Raw genomic sequence first — 25,736 nt, forward strand, 5'->3', positions numbered from 1 at the left:
TCACCAAATAAAAATGCTAAAATTGAATATGAATTGGGTCACACAGTGACGTGTAAGAGTATCTCTAAACACTGAGTCACTGCCTTGTCCCACAACGGAAGCAACTGTGGCTACTCCAGTAGGAAGTGAATGCTGGTTTATAAGACTGAGAAGTCAATTCATGATTCAGCTTTAAAAATAAAATAATTTTTTATATGTTGTATCTATTATACATTATTGTAATTATATATGTAGTTTTCTGATCCTCGCTTTATATTGTGAGTTTCTGGAAGAGAAACTCTTCCAGAAAGACGTCTTAGTCACCTAGTATCCTTAGTATTTAGTGAAATGCTTGGCACATGGATCAGCGCGGGGAGGGGTATTAGAGCTGATATCCTCTGTAGAATTTGCTGTGGAAAGTCTGAGTGATCAGTGGTTTGTGCTATGACACAGGCAACTCCAGATGGCAAAGGAGTCTTGCTCAGGAGAGATTTTGGGAAAGGCTTAGAGGATGCCTGGTCCCAGCCAAGAAGATAAAGCTTCACGGGATGGCTTTAATCTCTGCATGTTTTCTAGTACACTATTTCATATCCATATTGACGTCTGGTCTATAAAACCCTTAGTTATGTGGACCACAATCAAAAACCAATATCAGTAGATGGAAAGTTCAAACTTAAAGGCTTATGTATTATGATGCTACAATAAGACAGGAAAAGGAAAGAGAGAATGAGCTGAAATAGAATGAAGCAGGGAAAAAGCAGAGAGAGAGGAATAGAACTCTATGTTAAGGTAGAAAACTGAGTCAAATAGAACAGTGCAAGCCAAAAAAAAAAAAAAATGAGGGTGAATAATTGTCAATAGGAAATTAGAAAATTTTAGCACTGAAGATACAGACGTGTTCTAGGAGGTTGTCCTATATATAATAGGATATCATATGATTTCTAAAATGTTTACATCGAAGCACAATAGAAAGCTATAGCAAAAGGTTTGGCTTATACGGAAAGGTAAAATATGACCAAGCAAAGCCAGCAGTTTGGACATTTTTGCTACACATGCCCAAAGCATTAGAGTCCTCCACTGAGAGAGGCTGAGGGCATCTTTAGAGCCAACCTCTTTGCTTCAGGGCATTCTTTCCATCTCTGCTTTAGATCCTCTTGCCCCATCTGTTTCTTCTCTTTCAGATTCTCTCTTTCTGATTAGCTCTTTACAAGGCTGACTCAGTTAGATTCTGTCTACATTGAATTTGAGGTTTACCACAAGACACGGCCTTCTAGATTTTTCTCCTTACCTTCAAACCCTGAACCTGCTGGCAAGTGATACCCCTTATCTTCATCTACTCTGAACCACCAGGGCACAAGAGCCTCAGTAAAGTACTTTGGGTCTCCCAAATTCTAGTTATTTTGGAAAACAACATCTTAAGAATTTCTTAAATAACATATGTATGTTTAGCTATTAATGCACAATTTAATTCATAGGATAAACGAATAACTTTGATAAACACTTTTACAGACATAATGACTTTGGTGTAAGCAGGTAAGACGGCCCTGTCGGCACATCAGTTTATGAGTCTAGAGTTCAGGTGAGGGTTTGAGCAGAAGAAAGCAATTTAGGAGCTACCAGCCTCTAGGTTCTCCTCTCTAGCATCCTTCTCACATACTTTCAGTAATCTTTATAATACACAGATATAATCATGTCATTGCCTATATACAAAAACCTTCAATGAATTCCTAGAATACAAAAAATAAAGTTTAAATACTTCAATGTAAACATTCAAATACCAAAGTTTGATTCTTTCTAGACTTTTCCGTATAATTTCCCCAACACTGGCTTTCCATGGAGCATGGCATCAGCCCATGTAATCATGCAGCTCGTTTTACTGCAAACTTGTTTGGGAATATCTCACCTTCAGACCTTCGTCAAGTTTGTATTTTCCCCTTCAGAATATCCAACTTTTGAAGTCCAATCTCTTCATCAAGTCCCTTTAACATTTTTGTTCCTCTAAGATTTCCTCTATACTGTATCTTTAATAATTAAATTTTTATTTGCCATGAAACTGCATAAGAAGTTGTTCCTCCGTTTCATCAACATTTAATTATGATCTTATTTCTAAACATTTTAATTCATTCTCTCGATAAATCAAAATAATATATTTAAAATAAATCCTGAGCTGTGCTATGGCTTTCAAATATTCAGAAAGAAAAGGATCTGCTCCTCTAAGAAGTCTTTTATTCCTGTGAGGCAATTAATCTGCATGAGCAAAAGCACCTGCATGAGGAAAGGAGACAAACATGAGAATACAGTTCCAAGTTCTGTGGTCGATTGTACCCTCTAGATTGAGGAAAAGTAAGCACAGTTCATGCTCATGAAATGATAGGGGACAATGAAATATATAATTAACTAATTAATTTAACAGATGACTCCAGGGACCTGGGTGGAGGTGGGGAAGAGTCGGGGAGCAGCTATGACTTTTCTCTGAGCTGTAAAAGAAAAAAAAAATTTTGGTAAAAAAACCCAAAAATCAAAAAACAAACCTAGCATATTTAGTAGGATGGGACTATGAGAGAACTTGCTATATTTAGAGAACAACCAGCATTTCAATACAGATGAAGTATAGTTAGGGAAAGATTAGAGCTTGAGTGAGTGTTCAGATAATTCTGACCACAAGATTTTGCCTAATATTACATTGTATCATATGCCTAGCCCCACTTTATTAAAATTATTTATAAATGCTATTTTAATAACTATAAATTTTATCAAATTGATATATTATGATTTCTTTAAGAATAACTTGGATGTTGGGTATTTAACATTTTACTTTCCACTATTAGAAAAATCATGACAGTATACATCTTTGTAAATCTTTGCTTGTGATAGTCCATCTCTGTTGTTTCTTAGAAGAGGCATTTCTGAGGTAAGACTAGAAACATATTAGGTTCATAGAAGCCAGACATAATCATGGCCCTATTCCAGGTTCTCATCTTTTCTCAGATTAGAAAAATGTTGGGTTGCTACAACACCCTATTAATTAATCTTCCTGCTTCCAGTCTTGCACCCCTCCAACCCATTCCCTACATTAAGCCAAAGTAAACTTTCCAAAATATAAATCTAATCCCGTCCTCCCTACTAAATCTCTTACAATGGCTCCTCAATGTGTCATGTATAAACGATCCAAATTCAAGAACATACAAAGACTTTTAATACATATTACCAAATTGCTTGCAGGAAGGTTGCAGCAATTCATACACTCCCATAAGGAGTGTACAAAATATGGATCTTATCATGCCCTCACCAACATATGGTATTCCCATTTGTCACACATATTGTAATGGTCTATTATTGTCTGTCTCATTAATTTATTAATTACTTACAATTAGGAATGTTGTCCTATTCATCTTTGGATCATAATACCCAGTGCAGTGTTAATGAACAATTAATGAATTAATGCAACCTAACACAAGTACATCATCTGTATGTAGAATTTAAGATCCTTTTATCCTTTGCTCTGCCGAGATTTAGGGAGAGACAGAGTCAAGGCCAAGAGCTGAGGGTTCGAACAAGCGTTGAGGTATCAGACTTGTAACCAAAAGTCAAAGTAGGTAACACATAAACCATTAGTTAGGGGCATCCGACAAAAGTTGATCTCCTATAGATTACTCCTGTAGAGTCTTTAAATACTTCCTGTTTATTAAGTAATATATAGTTATTTTACTGAAAAAGCCAAGATGAAGAGGTAGATGATACAGCCCCTCTTTACTTAGTTACGCTCACTTGAAGAAAGTCTTTCTATTGGAACAAACTGATACAGAACAGTTTCATGTACAAGGCAGGCATGTGCAGAGAGGGCAATTCATTCTCATGAACGGCTGCATGAGTATGGATTCTCCCAAGAGCAGCAGGCCTTTCAAACTTTAATGTGTAACAAATCACTGGGGAAACTTGTTAACATACTAGATTGTGATTCGGAAAACCTGGCTTGAGTCCTGGTAATCTGCATTTCTAACAAGCTTCCAGATAATGCTGTTGCTACTGATACGTGGACCACACTTTAAGTAGAAAGGTTCTAGCACATTTTCTGTTTCTTTTTCTGCTTAATGAGAATTTTACTACTTACCTCAAAATATTGTTGTGAGACTAGATATCAAAACATCTAGGCAATGCACCTGGTTATACAAGTACTTCTTTGATGTTCTTTGTAGAATTATTGTTTTATTCTTTCTAGTGGATCTCAAACTTGGCTACACATTAAAATCACCTGGGGATCTTTTAAAATATTCTGATGCCAAGGCTCATCCAAACCAATCCAATCAAAATTTTTTGAGATAGAGACTAGGCATGGGTATTTTTATAAATTTTCCTAGGTGACTTTATTAGACAGTCAAGGGTGAGCCAATGCCATATGTGCCTTCATCAATTTTTCAATTGTCTCCAAAGCTATTAGAAAATTTTAGATGTTTGTGTAGTTAGGTTTAGGGGCTGTTTTAAACTTCTGATATAAGGTGATTGTGTACTGATGAATTGAGGATATACCCTGAATTCTAAATCCGGGGCTCCAGGCCCTCCTTTTGCACACCAGATACTTTGAAAAGGTGTAGGGCAGCACCTCGCAGGGATACACTTAAATCTTTGGGCATATATAGCGATCTCCAAACCAGCAGAGCATCAGAAATCAGACCCACCTCTGGAGCTTTGCACATATACCAGTTCCCAGGCCCCATCAGGGAGTAAGCAAAGCTCTGACACCTGGCTGTTTTAATTCTTTAAAAATCTTTCTTAGTGATTCTGCCACCCCATCAAGTTTGAAACCACGATGTAAATACATGCTAGAGAAATAAAAATAAAATTTATTAAATATGTATTATGATAATGTCTCTGCTAGTAAACAAAGGACTAGTCTAATCATATCTTTAATAACCAAAATAACAGTCATTTTACTGAAACAAATAAACTATTTGGTCTCAGATTCTTCCAAAATAACAATAATTAACAGATTTATCACTTCTTATCTGTTTTGGAAGGTTCTACTAGCAGTGCTGTGACCATAATTCAGGCTCTGAGAAACAGTTGGACCTCCTTTGATAGTGACTAACTTTTTTGTGCCTTGAGTTTTCTAACTTGTATATGTATTGATAAACCTAATAGAAAAAGGCCCAATAAGTGTTTTGTGTTTTAACTATAAAGCACCCTTTAGAGAACTTTCTTTTTTATGGGAAAATCCCATTAAAGTGTCTTGTGATGGCCAAACACAATTATTTACAGAGGAGTATATTGCTTCACAAAGTATAAACCACCAAAGACAGGGTCCTTGACCCGAGAAGCTTAGGCTATAAGATAGGGGTAAACAAATATAAGATAACAGTAAAACAGAGCCAGTCTCAAAGCTGTAGAGGGATCAGCCTGGAGGCTGGGGGAAGCAGAGTCATATTATTCACCTCCAGTGTCTCACAAAATAAACTGAGTTCTAGAAAACCCTAGAAACTTTGGGACCCAAGAATAATGTAGAACTTGAGGGTTTAGTTCCAAACTTTTCACAGGGGAAGGTAAAAACAAAACAGTTAATTCAAAGTATGGCTTGTTATAGCTTCAGTTGACATTATACAGATGAGGTTTGTCACTATCTAGGCCAGGTGAACTAACTTAGTTTTGAAGATTTTCTGGGTAGATGGTTCTGTGATGCCAAGACCTTTTCATTGGTCCCATTTAATCTTCAGTTTTCTTTGTTAGGTTTAGAGATTTATTTTTTAATTTAATTTAATTTTTTTTTTTTTTTACTAATGTATCCCAGTATAATACACTAAATACAAATAACAGAAGTTATTCAAATGCTTATCAGTTTTAATTTCATTTGCAATTAGTCTGAGTATTCTGGCTTTAGCTCCATAACAATATAGGAAGGAAAATATAGTCAAACCCCTAAGTGATATTTGGTCATTAATAGTTTAATATGTGTTTATATTTTCCTTCCGGGTTTTTATTTCAGAAAATAAATCCTGGATTATGTTCTCAAAGGAATTAGAACTATTTTTGTGTATCTTTTTCTTAAAACCCTCTAGGCTCCCCACCCCCAATCCTCTACCTCCCCTTTGTGGTTTTTATAAAGGTTTAACAACTGGCAGCCATGGAATCTGATGACCTCTTTCTTTCCTTTGACTAGATAAGGTAGCACAGCTGCTAGTAAGTTTTCCCACAAACGCTGCCAATGGCGGTGGTTGGGGAGGGGTGTCCCTCTGTGGACAGAGAGGTAATTCAATCTTCACACGAATCAGACCTGGGCCTTGTCAGAGTTGAGACTGTGTGTTATATTAAATTACATTCAGTGTTTTCTGTTCTACTCCTTGAACTACCGTTCACAGAGACCACCCAACCTACAGCACTTCCCTGAGCCCATGGGGAACTCAGTTATAACTGTCCACACACGGCAGGCTGTCTGGAGCTGGCTTCTACAGAACCCACTGGTGATATTTCTGGCAGAATGATTTCCCATTTCCAGTGAAATCTCATCGCATAAGGAAAATTAATAATCTTTGGTGAGAAATGACTTGTGCTATGAACCTGCAGAAGCGGTCAGGCAGAGTTTAGAGATGAGCAGTTTGGTGTTGGTGCCTTGCTTTCACTTAGCTTTCCCTAACTATAAGCCATATTTTGTGAAGTTTGTAACTTCTTGTGCCTCCACCCTTATCCTCTAGTTCACTGTTTTTCAAATTCTAGTGAGTATCAGACTCAGATTCCAGGGCCTCATCCGTCAAGAGATTCTGATTCAGAAGTTTGGCGTTATATTTTTAACAAACACCCCAGGTCCTCATGACTTACATGATCTAAATCTTACATTTTGAGAAAAGCATCAGTAACAAAAAGCTGTCACTCGATCCTTTTTCTATATATCAAGGGGAATGTGTACTTCATAGATTATTCATATCTTGCTGTGAATTAGTTTAATGTGTGAACTTATACTCAAAAAACAAAATTTTATTGGGAAATATAGAGAAAAATAAACCTATTCCAAGATACTTATGCAAAAACAATAGCATCTATAGCAAGTGGTGGATAAGTTAATAGAAAAAAAAGGGCAGTTACTATTAGAAGCTGTGGTCATAGAAGTTGTCCCAATGCTTTAATTTCTTCACTTTCAGGAAAGCTATTTTTGAAACAAAGTTTTAAGTAGGAGGGAACCAGTGATTTTTGCCTACAATCTCAGCTGATGGTAAAAATGAGTTCTTTAGTGGCTTCGGTTATGAAAGCAGAATGTATTAAGCATATGTTATGTGAAAGACATTTTGTTCTTGAAGCCCCCTCGTATCTACTCTCGTCAGAAATTAAGTTCTTAACATTCTTTAATTTCTGTAAAGCAATGGAACATATTTAGTATATTTGAAGAGGTAAAAAAAAAAACACATTCTCTAAATTAGGCTCAAGTAAAACACTGGGGATCTTTAAAAAGTCAATTCCCCCTTACAAAATCTAACGAGGGATTTAAAGATGTTTTAAGATGGCTCAAGTTATTACAACAACTAATGCTGCTGCTGCTACTACTGCTACTCAAGAGGTGCTTTTTGGTACTGAAATGTAGAAATGTACAATGGTATAATTTTTCTTAAGTCCAATAGAGTAGTAGAAAGATTCCAAGGTGACCTAGATTCTAATCTCAAGGCTGGAATTCAGTAGCTGTATGATCTTAAATAAACAAATTAATATTTCTGTGTCCCTGTCACTTATAAAATAAAGCTAATACTTAATCTTTATATATTAACATAAAATGTACCTGTAAAATAAATATATGTCAATATTTTTTTCCCTGCAAATCCAGAAGGCAAGATATGTGATAGAATTAAGGTTCCTGCAATGGAGCTTTGTATTCTCTGGCTTTTTCAGGTGCATCCTCTGTCCTTACTCTTGGCAATGTAAGAAGAAGGTTTATAATCCTAAGCTAAATTAATATAAATTTAATCAGGTTTCTATAATTATAATATTAAATATGTATAATTAAATTATAGCAATGTGAAATATAAATATGATATAAATAATATAGTCCTTGATAACTATGTCACTAATAGATCAGTAATATCATATGAGAGGTCTTCACTAATAGGTGACATTATCAAGGGCTATAATATTTTCTAGTGATCTATTGATAAGGGATAATTGTCAAGTTTTAATCAAATAGTAAGAAAATAAGTGAAATTTTAAAATATATTTTTATTTGTATAAGCATATTTTGTTGAGACATCTCTCTAAAGAGAGGGTTTCAGGTTTATGAACCTAGGATTTCTATTGCAGATGAAAGAATCTGTGTTATTAGCAGTGGCCATTTCCAGTTGGGCTAGAGTATTTTAAACTGAGATATAGACTGGGTTAGTTTCTTTTCTTTTGTTTCCTTTTTTTTTTTAATATTGAACATGTAAGACACTGATAATGTAAGGGATATGAAAATATTAAAATAATGCTACAAGTGAAAAATACCTTGAGAAAAACACTAACGGAGGTTCAAGAGAGAGGAGACTCCCTGAAATTTGGGATGATCAGAGGTTGGTTTAAAGATGCCTGATTTTTAAAGGAAAAAAGCTTTAGACCCATGAGGTAGGAAAAAAGAGTGTGCCAGGTAAAGAAGATATTAGAAGCAAATTCATAGAGTAGGAAAAGGGAAGATAATAAATAAGTAAAAACAAATCCTTTAACCCATTTGCACTTCAGAACTATGAGAAATAAATTTTTGTTGTTTATCAGCTACTCACCTAGTCTATGGAATTCTGTTATAGCAGCAAAAACTGACTAAGATAGTCACATTTGTAATGTTCAGAGAAAAAAAGTTTTTCCATTAATTAAAAGTCAAGAAAAAGAATATCGACTCTGCTTTTTAAATATGTTTAAAATAAAACATAGTTTTGTTGTAAATGCTTATTTGAAGTATTTAAGAAAACAGTCGCTCAGCTCTGGAGACACTGTAGTAGAACACACATTAGAAGTTTCTGGAGCTGCCTCCTGTCCTGGTCTAAGCGGGACACTCACACTTACTGTGTGAGTCTGGGCAGATCACTTAACTTTGCTGTCTCATTTTCTTGGGGTATGGGGTTGGTAAGGAAAATTAAGTTAAGTAATTTAGTGCTAGGATCCGTCCCAGCACTAAATATTTACAAATTCTGATTTCCAGCTTTTGGAGTTATTCATACATTTTGTTTAGTTTCTTTTTTTCTCCAGAGACATCAAAAGCAGTCCCCTCAAATTCCTCTTCCCCCACAAAATTCACACACTCCCCCACAACACTTGCTTGTATTGGAAACATTATAAAACTGAATTAGGTAGGCTGGATATTATCTGTAAAATATACTAGATTTACCAAAGAAAGACACAAAAAGAGTAATTATCACCATTATGTATTTTTTTACACGTATGTTATTTATGTGATATGCGGTCTGAGGAGCTCTGAAGGTGGGCTTATTTAGATAAGAGTCTCTCTACATTCAGGAGGTGGTGCTGAGAGCATTTCTTTGTTCTCTAAGGGAAGCCCGAAGTCTCCAGAGTCTTGAAGTTGATTCACATTTCAGACTGTAGATAATGTCGAAGAGGAATAAAGAAAAGTATAAATATATTAATAAATGGAGAACATATAATAAAGCTTATTACGTGTTAGACATTCTAACAAACATATTTATTCTCATTTTGGACTAATGATTGTATGAGGTAGACATTATTATCAGTTCCCATTTTACTAATGGGGAAACCGAGACTTAGAGAGCCTAGATAAATTGCCTCAGATTAAACATTGGCAGAGCCAAGATGCAAAACTAACTCTAGATTTACTCTTTTGATTGCTTTACATACTTCCCTGTGTCATTTAATTTAATAGCAAAGAGGGACCACAAAATATGCTTGCTTGTTAGCTAGACACAAGTTTTTTGCTTCATTATTGGTCTCATATATACTTTACTTACACTATTAAAGAAAGAAAATAAAGTATTTGAAATGTTTCACCTCAGTCAAGAAATAATCTTAATGACTAAATCAACATAGTGTATACTCAAGACACATTTCCTGCTCTTGCCCTCTGCTTTCTATTTTTGTTTACCAAGGCCTCGTTTCACTGCATACCTAGCCCTCACCATTAACAATCCCTAGATGTAGTAGAATTAGCTGTGGCTTCTGAACAAACTCAGTGTTTATAGGGTGCCATGGTCCCTTCTAAGAGCCTTTTCACTTGCTTAAACCTATAATATCTGAGCTGCCATGTTTTCTTTCAACAAATATTGTCTACTATTAGCTAGGAGTGGAGGGGAACCACTTCTTCACTTTGTACTATATAAAAGCTTGAGCACAAAATGTGATAAGATGCTTTGAAATCCTTGATATCGTTTCTTCCTTTAGAGCACATATGGTATAGCAACAAGACAGGGTATTATTTCCTTGCTGGAATCATATAAAACCCAGTTGGCCAGGGCAATCTCCCAATGCCTGACCAAAACACCTTGTCCACTGCTCCTATACATGTAGAAGATGTTTTTGGATGAGGATGATGGCTTGAGTCAGTGATTGCTGAATGCCCTGTATTTGGCATTCTACTTTTCATGTAAATAGTGGGGAGAACAGAGCAGGCCTTCATGATGATACATTTACCAACTGAGAGATTTTAGTGAGTAAAATCCACCTCATAATTAACTCCATTGGAATTTTTTGTAGATTAATATCTTTTATCTTCTCATTTTAAAGTTCTAGTTGATGCTGACATTTATTTGATAATTGTTGATCAAATATCAAGTTGATTTTTTCTAAATTACTCTTATATGTGAATACAGAAGCATTTTTAGCACAATATTTACCTATAATTACTCCTTGTATTTTATTTAGCTTTATTTTCTTAGCTAGACAAAAGTTCTTAAGAGCATGTTCCAGATTCTCAAGATTCATATTCATTTAATATTCATTGAGTGCTTAGTGCAGTATTAAGGGTAGAACAAATATTTATTAACTTAATTGAATTCACTTGGCTATTGACTGACTCCATAGAAGTAATAAACAAGTATTTAGAGTGGGCTGATTAACTCAGTTTGTAAGAGCATAGTGTTATTGTCCATGGGGGCGGGGGGAGTGTTTGTCTCTAGATGAAGCAATTTAATTTATGAATGTTGGCTCTTGTATTCAACCAATCTCCTCACAAAAGTATGAGTCTAATTGCAAGAAAGAGACTGTAACTAAATCAGTGGTAAGAAGGAACATCTTAAGGGTATGCCCCTAAATAGTGGTTCAGGAATGACCCTTGCAAATTAAATATTTGAGAACAAGTAAAATAATAAAATAATTTTTTTCTTCCTCTCTCTATAACAAATCCATAGACAGACAGACAGACAGATAAATAAACAAACAAACAAACTGCTTATCATGCAAGAAATCCAATGGATGAGGAAATTGAGATTCAGAGACATTAAGTAAATTGCCCAAGGTTACACAGCTAGTAAGTAGCAAAACATGAAGCAAACCTACATCTGTCTGATTCTAAAACTGATGCACTTTCCACCATACTTTGCTGTCTCCTAAAGCACATCCTGTTTTGTCTCAATCAAACTTTCAGAAAACAGTAAATCACCATTCAATTTTTCAGTGGAGAACAAGATCTTGGCAAAATTTTGTAACAGAGATACCAAAGAGAGAATTATTTAAAGACATGTTTCTAGATCTGGCCCCTGGTGCATTCTGAAGTTTAGTGAGAAAAACACAATTCCATTGGATTACTCAGAAGAGGCAACTGGAAACTTTGTGGAGGAAAATAAAACGAATAGGTCTGAAAGAGGAGTAAGGAAATCTCAACCTTAACACGGGCTTTGCATTTAATTCACTAATGCACCTTAAATGTGTTTAGGTTTGCTATTCCAAACATCTGAAAAGTGAAAGGAAGGAGTTTACATACGGCATTACATAAACAATCTTGAATCATATTTTACCGGGTTTTCAAAAACTACCATCTTTACTCTCTTTTTTATCCATACAGCCCTACAGCTTCATGGAGAATGTAGCACTGGATAGATTCTCACAGAATCTGGCATAGAAGAGTGTTCTCACACTTTAGCATGAATAAAAATTAGCTAAACACCTGATAAAACACAAATTCCTGGACCCTACTTCCATTCAGTAGATCTGAGGAGAAACCTGATAATATGCATTTCTGACAAGCTCTAAAGAGATGCTGATGATGCTGGTCATATTTCTGAGCTGTACTAGTTTAGATGGTAAGAGATAGGTGAAAGAGTGGCATTATAAGTTAATTTATCATTTGCTGCCTGAAAGCTCTTTCTGGAGTCTCTGACCTTTCCTCCTTTTGACTCATTTCTTATGAATTTCAAAGATTCCATTAAGGAATATTTTGATTTGTTCAAAAAAAGACAGACATAACTTCATAAGTTCTTAATCCCTGTTTGGATACCACCTTTATGGTCATAGATCACTACGTGACAAAGGTATATTCAGTGCTGGTCAGCCAAAGTAGGAGAAATTACAAGGACATTATCAAAGAGTTTGAAAATGTCCAAATTTGTGCAAACTCCTGATCTGGAAAATTTATATTCTAACCCACTGTAAAAGAAAAATATTAAATTGATAAATATAGTGGTCTCTGAAGAATTTCAGTGAGTGAAGTGAGTTGAAAGTAGGAAATTGGCATATGTTCTCATTCTCCAAAAAAAAAAGAGAGAAAGCCGTTTCTACCATTAATAGCATGATAGTAATGCCCTTATTTCTGTTATTCTTGAGTAATAGTGTATAATTAATCAGTAACTTTTTTTTTGAACCATAAGAAAAAATTGGGATCCATTGAATTTATCATGGCTTTTCTAAAAGCAACACATCCTTTCCTTGTTTGAGTGGGTCTTCTGGACCACAAGATAAGAAAGTATGATTAAAAAAATAAAAGAAAAAGCAAATTTAAGCAGAGAGTTGATATCTACTTTTATATCCTCTTATGAAAGAAGTAAAGAAGCTTACTTGATGCAAGGACAATAAAAACTGCATGGCCAATGTAATGGATTATACGATTTCTGTTTCTGTAGAGTAGTTGTTAGAATGACACACCTTTGTTCTTGGCTTCATTTTCCATTTTTAAGCAAGATGTGGATAAAACTATATGTGGTATTCTTATCAAATTTATGGATACTAAATTAGGGAGAAGGTGTGAATTTTCTGGTTAAAAATATAATTAGGGCTGAAAATTTGGAATAAAAACTGATTCTAATGTGCATTTGAATAGAAATTATACATATAAAAGATGGTAGAAATTAGATATAATAGTATATATTATAAAGAATGTAGAGTTATAGAAAAAAACTCTGTATGAGTCAGTGATGGAACAAAACAAAATGAAAAGCAAAAAACAATGCAAGGGCTTGGTTATATGGATTAAAAATACAATTTTTAGAACAAGACAATCATTTGTTCTGCTTTACTTCCATTATTCACATTAAAAATATAATATTGAATTTAGTTTTGGGAGCCATATTTTATAATAGATATAGACAAACAAGCTAAGAGAATAGTTATTAAGAGAGAAATAGAATTAAAAACCATGTCATATGAGGAAATAGCCTTACTATATCCTTTACTTTGGTGCATTTCCAACACAGCTACTCACTCATTTTGCAAATAGATCCTTAAGAGATATGACAAGAATTATTCCAACCAAATACATATTATTTTCTTTCAAACCTCTATTTGCTTCCTAATGCCAGAAACCTGGGCTGGATAATACTAAAATACACCAAGCATGCCATTTAAGTGATTCCTTAAAGTCAAACTAGAGCCACCCTAAACAACCAGTTTTGTCTCCCTTCCCCGTTGTTCTCCAAAGTGAAAGATAATTCCATAGGAGAAAGTTTTCCCACTTTCTCCTCTCTAAGAGTGAAAGGAAAAAGGTAGAGCAACGGTAGAAGGGCCCACTAGCATCCAAAGTGGCTTGTTAGATCACCTGAGAAACTTAAAATGCTGTCACTTGAAAAATACGTATTAAATAGTTCTATGGATAAAATTTGCACCAAAGGTTGGAAGAAATAGTGAAAAATATTTTAGCTCAATATAAGAAAGAACTTGAGGAAAAGAACGATTGATTGGCTTGCATATTCTTTCAGTTCATGGCACAGAGTAATGTCAAGAAATACTTGTGGATGTTTTGAATTAGTAAATAAATAAATGACTCAGAAGAAGAAGTAGACTGAAAATCTGGGATTCTTCTTTAAGTAACTGTCCTTGCTTCTACCAATAACACATTTTTACCTTTTGTTGTTATTCCTGACCAAACCTTCTTCTGGACATAGTCTGGAGCCAATCGTAAGTATTCCTAGAACTTCTTAGCTGAAACTCCTACTTGAGTTCTGTGTTCTGGTGATGTAAGACATATAAGGAAAGATTTCTGACTTACACAATTCATAGTATATTTTATCAATATTTTAAGCCCAGATGCCATTAGGTGACCAGGCAGAACAAATAATGAGGCACATATTTTGCTATCTTATTTTCCCTGGAAGAAAATTGCCTTACCCTCTACTACTTTCATTCCTCTAAGAAAACCTAGTGTAAAGAATAAAAATGTTCTAGTTCAATAGTCCTGAATAAGAATTTCAGCTCTACCACTTAAGAGCTACATGACCTCAGGTAAATCACTTTTTTTTCTTCTAAAACTTAGTTTTTTATCTATAAAACTGGATAATAATGTTTACCTTACATAAAATTTTTATGAATATTAAATAAGATATTGGATCTTAAGTGTCTCTAATTCTTGGCATACAATAGGCTTGAAAGGCAATGTTGGTGATGTTGGTAAGGATGATTAAATATCTGTTTATTTCTTTTTTTCTCTGAAAATATCAAGTTCCAAGTGGTATTGCAGATGTGAAAAGAACAATCTCAAGGCATTAACTATTTTTAGTATATCTCATGAGGTTTTATTAAGTAGTTTAAACAAGCAAAAAATATGTCATTTGCTTATAAAGTACCAAGACATTCAGACTATTGCCTTTGTAGGAAAGTCAGCATCTATTTAAACTATATTGAAACCTTATACTAAGTAAGCCCGTAGTGAAAGGACAACTCAAAGTTATGCTAAGGAAAACATAGCTTGGCTAAGTCCATTTAGATGTAAATAAATTTGAACCTTTCTTGATGAACAAGAGTTAGGTTTCTTTATCATCATGGGGAAGAAGAGGTGGAGGCTATAAAAGATGTTTACATAAAACGTTTACACAAACCTTTGATACATTAATGCATTAAGTCCTTTGACATGGAGCCTACTGTTGCCTTTACTGCTTTTTTATAAACATATCGTGTAGAAAAACTAGAATTGGAAAATTCTTTCTACCATTTGTCACTAATTTGGTTGCTTCATTTGGTGAACTATGCCAGTTTTCTATGAGGGAAATAAAGAGATCATTTATATAGCAATGCTGATCTTTCTGCCTATCTAAAAATAATGAGAACCATCACACAATAAATCTAAGTATGAAGACCAGCATTGTCCCTAAAGACAGCCAAGAAGAGCAAGGCTGGCTAAGCTGTACTCTCATTGAGCTCATAAACCTCAGTACTCTAAATACCAGGAGGTTGGACATTTGTGTGTCATTGTTCAATGATGCTGAGTTTACATAGATAAAAATGCAAAAACATTTAGCTCTGAGGTAAATACTGTCTAGTATAGTTGTGCGGTTGGCATAAAAAAAAAACCTTTTGAAGCAGGCTACCTTCTGACATTTAATGCTGAAAATATAATCAAGTGCTTAATAAAGCTCTAATAGAAGCTGTAAAACTATGGTTGTTTAAAAGTGCAAATCTGGTATATCTTTCAAGTATTAAAAACAGACATTCTCCTTGGCAGCTGTCAGAAGAAATGTGTCTTAGCAAATTTCCTGACTGAAATAAAGTATTCAGCATTTACTTAAAGATTTTGAAGCTATGGCCCAAATTGTAATTAGCATATTTGTTACTGGCACCGAATTCTTTCTTTCCAGGAAACAGATGTAAGAGCAAAGCTGAAAGTGATAAAAGTTTCATTTTTCATCAGTATAGAAAACCATTTAATGATACTTTTTCATTTCTACTCTTGTCATTCAAAGTATAAATTTTACCAATATTTCCTATTCATGCACAAAAACAAGCAATGGCTAAAACTCTGAAAATGCATGCCTTCATATTGTTAAGATGGCATGCAGCCATTGCTATACAATTTAATCTATATTTTGAATGTTCTAATATCATAATGCTTTTGGCTGCAGTAAACCCAACTGAAAAATTGAACTGTTGATGGCAGTCAACATTCAGATAAAGCTTAAAAGTAACAGACAGCCAAAAGGAAGAATGATATTTGGCATCAGTCAAAATTTAAGCAAAATATAATATTTTGTTCCAGATTCTTTTTAAAAGTAAAAACTTCTCAACTCAAGAGTAGTTTTGAGTCTATCCCAAGATAGACTGAAGAGATGAAGAAAGATCTATTACTTATCCAGTCACAAGAAGCTGCCTTCCTTTAATTGGACTATGAGGGGCTGAGTTCTCATTCTACCTGGCACTGTTAAATATACTATTCTGCTCAATCAATCAATCAATCATTTCAGCCAAATAGCTCAGTTAGCTATTTTTTTTGTTTGTTTTGGTTTTATTGGACTTGATCAGCTGTTCAAATAAATTTACTAAGTCAGCTGGCTGTACCACTGGCTCTAACTCACTATCTAGGCTTATTTGAGGCCCACGATAGAGTTAAAAGCTGCAATTCTTAGTAGACCAAATAAATGTGTGTGGATATCTGTACATATATCCAAGGACATATCTCTGCCTCTTACTGTTGTTTATCTTTGAGTTTGAGTAGAAAGTTTTTCGGTTTTTTTAAACTAGTTATTCTCTTATTGGCAGAAGGTATTTACAATATTCTCACTGATGTGTTGTCATTGTTATCATCATCATTATCAACATCATCATCATCATCACTACATTCAGGTAAAAACAGTGAAAAGTCACAGAACAAAGCGAGGGAATAAAAAATCTTTATTTTTATTGCTTCCCATATCATGTAAAAACAAATCAGACAATCAGAGTTTTGTCTTCCTAATTGAATGGCACACTTTTGCTCTTGAACACATGGTATGTGTCTTTGCTAAATAAATCAATGTCTAATAACTTACAATGAAAAGCTTATCAGCTTTTACTGTTTCTGAAATTATAGCTTGACCAAATTCTTCAGTGAACTTGTAGAAACTATCTTTTTCTTCTTTTTCTCTCTCTCCCTCTCTCCTACCTCCCTTTTGTTTTTTAAACAAATTCAAACATAAAAATTCCATTTTCCAAAGTATACGCTGGCATACTCATTTGCCATTTATTTCTAAATCCAGGGCAGACATCCCTAAGAGTTAATCAAAGAGATGAAGGATCTTTGTTTTTATGATAATTTTAAAAGTTTGAGATAGTAAAGTTTGAGAGTGAGGTGATGATGGAGGATGTAACAAGTGATTTGATACATGGAGCTTATAAATGTCTGAGAACATTCTGCTTGGGGGATATAGAAAAAATATGGCAATTCAGGGAATTAAAAAATGAAAATCTAAATTACTTGGAAAGTGGACTGGTTTACATTTCCACAATCACAAGTTTTAGATGTGGGAATTAATATTGGGTGTGGGAATGGGCCACCTCATCTGCATATCAACGGAGCCAGTATTAGAATCACTCATTTATGTCACAAATGACTGAATATTGTGGAAAAAGAAGAGTATGGCATAGCCATCAGTTTGGTGCTGGTGAATACTGGAATCTGAAGAGGGGAATTTCCCAGGCTTATCAGTTAGAAGTTGAGTCTAGTTGCTCATTAGGAAGGGAACATATAACTTAAGGTCCAAAGTAGGACACTTTTCAGAGTGAAAGAGAGTGCTATTAATATTTATACTGAGACACCATGCATAAACTGAGCTAATCCCAGGTATATTGGATGTACGTCACCCTACTGATGGGCAGAACACCATGAAGCAGACCTCCATGGAAAAGCTTCATTAGAGGTCATTTTAACTGCAGCTTAAGGGTTTGTGTGGCTCTTACTGATCAAGCTTAGAATCTGGCCCTTCCTGAGTCATTCGACTCTCTTTATTTAAGGGGCATTTTCTAATCTCTGTTCAGAAATTATTTTGTAACTACTGTTTTCATTAAAACTCAGGTCAAAAAATTGTGATCTCATTTCTGTCACCTACCATGTTAGACATTGCCCTGAGTCACAAGAAACTCACTGTTAGAATCATAGAATGAGTAGTAATGGATTTCTACCCCTAGTTTGATTGCAGAAAACAATGTTTCCCTTCCTTTTCAAGTTCTTAAAAATTTTAGGAAACAAAAGTGTTAAGCTGTATTTGTTCTAGAAGAAAAGAGGAGAAATTCCAGGTGGATTAGAAACCTAGGAATTTCTGAAAAACAGAAAAGAGATTAGATTTAATTGAAGAAAGATATCGCAATAAAACATGCAAAAGAGAAGGAGAGAGTAAAGACTAGTAATAGGACTACAGATCATGCTTTTCAGCCTCTCTTTTTCATTTGATGATACCTAAGTCTAGAGAAAGTAAGTGACTACCATGTTTTCCACCTATCTAGAGTTGAGACTGGTCTCCTGATGAGAATTGCAGTTTTCTTTCTTCCATTCATTACCTTCTCCAAAGTTTAGGTTACTTTGGAGAAGGTATGCCTCCAAAGTTGGTCTTATTGAAAGATTTGTTCCCAGAATAAAGATATATAAATTATCAACTGTGGAGAAATCACCAAATCTAATCATTAATTCAAGAAAAATATGGTTTAACAAATGTTTTTAATGATGCAAAATAGTCTAGAAAAGATACCTGTGACAGTTACGCTGAACAGATATTTTGATCTTCGTAATAGCTTTTCTTGCCCATATTGCAAGTGAAACATCAAGATACAATTGTGTTTTAAAAGGTTTTCAAAATATTAAAATGTTAAACAATCTCCTATGACCAATGCCAGTAACATAAGGGTGAATTTTATTCTCTTTACAAGAAAAAGTTAAGTTCATTATTGAGCAAACAGGATTTATTATACTTTCTGTTATGGCAAAGAATCTTCTCAACTGTCTATGGTAAAGAACCAGGATTTTTCCAATCCATTGCAATCTGATACTTTCGTAAAATTAAAAAAAGGAATAAAGAATGAAAGAAAAAAAAAATTTAAAAAAAGAGAGAGACTCTATAATTCAAGTTTAGTTTTAGGTAGGGATTACCAAAATATTAGTAATTTACAAATTAAGCTTTGCATATTATTAAGATAATAATGTGTTCCTGGACATGTCTTTTTACATGAAAATCATCACCAGTTACCATTAACAGAAGTAGATTGCAACTTATTTTTTCTTTTGGTGAAGTGACACCTTATGATATGATACAATGTTGTCACTAAAGGAACTTGTGTATCATTAAGCTCTTAGCATCAGTTTACATACAATTAAACTGGTGCTTCCTTTTGGTTTCTATATCTCTTTAGTGTACTTGGGACATTTTTTGCTAGTAGTTTTACAGCTTGTGTAGAGCATTTAATGTCAAATTGTTTTCAGATTCATGTGTCATACAAAGGAATATCTTATGACAAAATTTCTGTGAATATAAACTAAGGAGGTAAATCTCCAAGTCTGGCTTCTTTCAGCTGCCATGTTCTTGTTCATTACCTATACTTTTTTGTAGATGTTATTCCAATATATAGATAACATCCAAATGTTACAAGAGGACTTGTGTTGAAAGAGGCTTTAGAAATCCCTTCATAGATGAGAAAATTAGGCTTCTAAGTGACTGCTTTGTACTTCAGATATCATAGTTAAGTGACAATGGAAGGCAGTATATTACAAATGTTGATACTACCAAGTATCAAAATAAATATAACAACACATTGATAGAAGCGATAAGGTACCTTTACCTAGAGGGAGTAGGGCTTTAATAGAAACCTAAATGATCATGAAGAAATAAGATCATACATGAGAGTGGTTAGAGAAATTTAATTTCACAGCAGAATGATAAATTATCATTGTAAACGAGATGAATCATGTGGCCACTTAAAAATATGTAATATCAACAATCCTTTCAAATAGCCCTTTTGAAGTTAGTAACATGACTGTAAGAGTTAGACCATCTGCTTGCTCCCATCATATGCCCCCAAATAATCTTCTTGGTTATCCAATGGTTTACCCTTTCCATTCCCTTAGTTAGCAGATTTTCCTTTTGTTTTGGGTCTACTTTTTATGGTAATATACCTCTGTTATCTCCTGCCACTTTCTGGGAACCCTCTATTAATTTGTTCAAATCAACATTAAGTAATTGCTCTTGGTTAGTATGTCATAGACCTTAGTTTCAGAAAAATGAGGAAAAAATAAAATATTGCTCTGTCATGCAAGGTGATTTAGAGTTATTTTGAAATTGTTTAAGTGATATAAATAATTTTCATTCTTTTTTCACACAGACATTTATACAAAACAATATTCGACTGCCATTCCTTCTCACAAGGTTGAAAATCTGAGTAATGTCATATGAGATAGAATTATAGAGCTTCTTTTTACAAAGTAGTACTTGTAAAAAAACTGTCACAGATCCCCTGGTACTGAGGCTTGCCCAGAGATGCAAGTGACAAAGATGATTCCTGGGTAACATTTTAAACTTGGAGTAGTTTATACTTCATCAATGTACCTTCTGCACATTGCCCTTGATTTTGTACCGTGACAAAGTCTCTACAGAGTCTGGTTAAGGGATTGCTATGATAATGATAAGCATTGTTGATGAAAACTATTGGAAATTATTTTTTTTAAGTTATTCTTTTCTCCACATAAGATGAAATAATTTCCTTGATTGTATTTTCCTCTACTGAACACAAGAACACTCTGTAGTAGTTGTGATTTGAAAAAGTTCCCCTTGCAACTGAAGTGCTACTGCAGAAAAATTTTATGTCCTCATTGCTTTGTAAGCCAGTAGAAATAGCTGAAAAGTATAGAAAGATGTCCCTGTATCTTCTCCTCCAGATCTTACACAGATGTGTCTAAATGAGGGGACCTAAATTTTATTCAGAATCTTAAATGCAAGGAACTCAGAAAAAGATGTTACTCTGCAGGATTGTACATTGCAGAAGAGTGAGGTGGAATCTGAACATACCAATCTACAGTATCTACCATAGTGAGAATACAGAAAACAAAGCCAGCTAACCCAGAGTTCTTAGAAGAAAATAATATCGTTTTGATAATTTCAGTCTTTAGAATGAATAGAGGGAAACATGTTCCAGGCAAAAGAATTCATACTTAAAAGATTCAGAAGTGAAAGAGGATGTCACATTAAAGAGGCTTTTGGAATGCTAAGAGGGTAGAAAGAACCAGGAAAGGGACTAAAGATGAGGTGAGAGAGATAAGCAGAGCCAGATGGCTAAAGGCCTGGTAATCATCAGCTCATTAAGAAGTGTTAATTCCTATTCTGTAAATTATAGAGATTCATCACAAAGTCTGGTAGTTCTCAGTTTCATCCTTTTCTCATTCTAACTAGGATAAGAATTTCCTCTCTTTCACTTTTAATTTCTTGTTTTAGACTAGATTTAGACAGATGCTCATGACACCAGGCCTAGTGGCAGCAAACTTAGGAACATTAAACTATTATTCCTTCCAAGAACATTTTCCTACCAAACTGGAGCAAAGGCCACAGGTCATCAGGCAGCACCTGACGCTGAATTATGCTTACTTAAAATTTTATGAACACAAATATACTACCTTTTGCAAAATGTGGGAAGAAGGATACAGGGATAAAATGCTTTTCACATCCACTAAGGTAGTAATAAAAATGTTTGATTTTTTGCAGCATTTACTATTTGAAAGGTCATTAACAAGGCCACTAAATACAAGAAAAAAAAAAAAAAACCTTATTAATGTACCAGCTTCTAGGTGCACTCTTAAACAAAGGTTAAATTGGAAAATCTCTTTAAGCATCACCTAGTTACCTTTCTTCCTCTCAAGTAGAATGGTTATTTGCTGTAACTGAAGACCAGTGTATCTATAATTACTCTCATTTCTCCACCCTTATTGCCAAGCAGATTTTTCCTATATCTACCCTAAATTCATTCTATATAATTCAAACACGTTTTGTGTGTGTGTATAAATAGCAAATACTTGATTACCAGTGAATGTATAATAGTATTTCATGACCTAGCACTGTTATTATCACTTCAGCTTTCTTTTTCTCAAAAAATATCTTACTTTCGTATCATTCCTCTAAACCTTTGTTATTCTTCTCTAACATTTCTTCATAGCCGATTTTAAGAATTCCTTCTTACATAGATCAACATTAACGCAAATTGCTTTCTTTGATCCTGCCCTCCAAAGACATGGAGAACAATGTACAAGTCAACAGAACTTAAAAAATAAAAATTCTAAGAAATATACTTACTTCCAAGGATGCTGAAAACTTTTACTCTACAGTTTTTCTCATATTATGTATCAATTAATAGAAGGCACATATAAGAAAATGCATACAATAAGAAGCTAAGTAAATTATTCCTGAGCCTCACTTTGACTGCAGCCTTATCTAAAAAAGTAAATTCAGGCATATTTTCTTCCAACTATGTCTTTCTCCCCAAATTGCTCTAACCTAGGGAAAAAGTACTGATTTTTACCCTTCTGTATTCAGTTCTGCAATTAAAATATGAACTTTTAAACCTAAAAATTCCAATGGAGCATTGGTAAATAGCAAGAGCAACACATATCCAAGGGTGTTCACGCATGTGAAGGCCCACAGAAGAGGGCTTATTTTATATTGGTCTTTTGTATTTTTACATTTGACTGATTGAGTCAATGAAAACCAGCCCTAATTGTTGCTTTATAGGCAGACTATGTTTTCCATCACTGGCACATACTGAACTAAACCTTCGGGGAGTAAAACAGGGCAGGGCTGCTGTTTTCTGTTACTCTGCAAATCAGAAAAAGATTGGTAGTTCTGATTAATCTTTTATTTTGTTTAGTTGCCTACACAACGCCCTGCCAAATTACTTTATAATAAATAATAAAAGTCACTGAGAACTATGTGTTTATTCTCACCACCAATCCAAATAAAAGACTTTCTGTAAATGAGTTATTTCTAATAAAGCACAAAGCTAGAAGAAAAATATTCAAAAGCAAATTTGCTGCATGGTTTTGTGTTAGTAGAACGCAGAAAACTTGAGAAGAAATTCAACTGATGGTGATGTGGTTTTAAAGATTCTAGAAAATCTAAAGGCAGCAAAGCAATTCCAAATATACCTCTTCATCTTATAAAGTGACACTTAATGGGTAAAACTTACTATTAGAGTAAACATGATGCTATTCAGATTCTCCACAACAGTAGATGTTAGAAATATAATTCATTGTGTATGTTAGAATAATGTTTTTTTTAAATGTGCTAAAGTAAAGCAAGCATTAGTCTCTGAGTGAAAAAAAAAAAAGTGCATTTAATAGCAAACAGAATGCAGTGTTGCCATACACACTTTCTCAATGGGAAAAAGAGTTAATAAGATCATTCTGATGCAAGAACATGGTGAACATCAAAGTATGATTACTACTAAGCACATGTATCAACCTTTGCAAAACACAGAAATGCTTATATTTATTTTTATTATTAATGCTTCCTTAGCACTACCAATCACTGCTCCCATTTTTATAGATGAGGAATTCAAAATATAAAGTGATTAATTTTTTTATCCAAGATAACAAATGAGTTTGTGGCCAGGCCAAGATTTAGCTCGTCACCAGAGTAATTCTTATATGGGACAATGCGACTCTGCATCGATCTGTGTTCCTAGCTAGAGTGATACAGCCAACTCACTGAAACATGATGACCAAAGAATTATTAGCAAATGTGACATCTGGAAGTTGTTTCAATAGTGCAGGATGTTAAAGCAAGTGTGTGTGGGTAATTAATTGATTTAGCACATTTAAGGGAAGTTTCTTCTCAATTACAATACTTACTGGGAAATAATGGTGTACTAAAGAAATAGCCTTTTTTCCATGGCTAGAGTTACCATTATGCCATTTCTTTCTCCCACAGTGGACGACGTAGGCTCTTAAGTTGAATGTTGGAGCTATAAAATGTGTCTTAAAACACTGGTCAATAGGATATTGGATAACTTTCTGGAAATTTTCAAAAGATCTGCTCCTAATACATTAAATTATATGGCTTCAGATGTATTTAGTTATTTTGTTTAACTGTTACAGTGACTTCCCTCACCTAATAATTCAAACACCTCTTAAACTACTGAAAAACCATTAGGATATGCATTGATTCTATAAGCTGCTGGTTATAAGCGTGTTTTACACAGTCAAGAATTTTTAGAACTCAAAGGCTTCCTCTATTATTTATTAAACAGCGACTTTGTTGAGAGACAAAATGGTACATGGGATTGAGCCTGGCGGCATTAATGGCAACAAACAAAACCCAGGCAAACAAAACAAAACAAAAATAATAATTACAACTGGATCTTGTGTTATTAAAAAGAGTTATTTAAGCATGCTGTGGAAGCTGATATGTTTAATTGAAGCTGAAAATAATTGGAAGATAAATGAATGGATGCTATAAAAGTTTCCAAAACTTAGCTCTGGGTGGAATTAGAATAACTTCTGGAGCAAATTGTAAAAGTCTTATTGGATAACAAGGTCAAACCTGATTCCCGAGAAAGTATCCTATTTAGTGTTCAGTCTAATAATTAAAGGGAAATAAGAAAAAAGGATTGGACAGAATACCAGGAGCTAAATTAGTTGATTAAATGAACATTTACATGTAAACAGGTTCAGAGTGAGACAAAGGAAGTGTCACCTGGAAAGGCCATCCTTGTCTCATAATGTTTTATCACCTTTATCCTGAAGAACTGACCACATTTCAGTCTGGACTCCCCTGCAGTCTTAATAAGTGAGTCTCTTTAGAGTTCCAGACTTGGAAGAATGGGGAATATAAAGTCAAATGAACAAACAAAACATGATGTAAATAACTGGAATGCCAATTTATTCACTCACTATGATAAATCTAACTCACTTAGAAGAGATCCTTGTGCACAGAGAAGTCTCTCTCAGGTAAAAGATTAGAATTATGAAATAATGCTATTTGGATAGAATAAGGAAATCAGAATGCATATGAGCTGTACATTTTGATAACATGATTAATCTGTCTCTGTGTCAAGGATGTCTCGGTTCACAGGACACTCTCTCCTTACACAAAATGTGCCTGGGTGGTTATTGCTAAGTTTATTTCCTTTTGCTTCACCTCTTTCAGATAGCTCCCTATCCCTATCTCACCAGCTTCTTTTGACTGATCAATTTAAGTATGTACAGTTTTTCAGTGGAGTTATAATAAAGTACATTTCTAGTTTTATATTGATTTTGTATGTAAATCCTTTTTATTTTGATTTAATACTTGAATACTTAATGGGACACCAATTTTCAGTGTTTTAGAAATCAGGAAATGTCAGTAAACACAAAGCATAGTATGTTTAGGAAGGAATGCCATTTATTAAGTGTGTAAAGATGGGCAGAACTGGCTGATCAGGGCCATTTATGTCTTGCTACTAAAATAAGACTTATACCTTTTAGACATTCAGGAGAGAGTATTAAAAATGGAAGGCTTATGTTAAAAAATGATTAACAATCACAGAAAGGGTAAAGAGAACAAGGTGGGAGGTAGCTGAGGGCATTCATGTGCATATGTACATTGATTTTTTTAGATTTGCTTAAAATATACATATTCTATGAGATAAGAGATAAGAAAAAAAGC

This window comes from Pteropus vampyrus, unplaced genomic scaffold, assembly GCF_000151845.1.
Source record: "Pteropus vampyrus isolate Shadow unplaced genomic scaffold, Pvam_2.0 Scaffold43, whole genome shotgun sequence".
In the NCBI taxonomy this organism is placed as follows: Eukaryota; Metazoa; Chordata; class Mammalia; order Chiroptera; family Pteropodidae; genus Pteropus; species Pteropus vampyrus.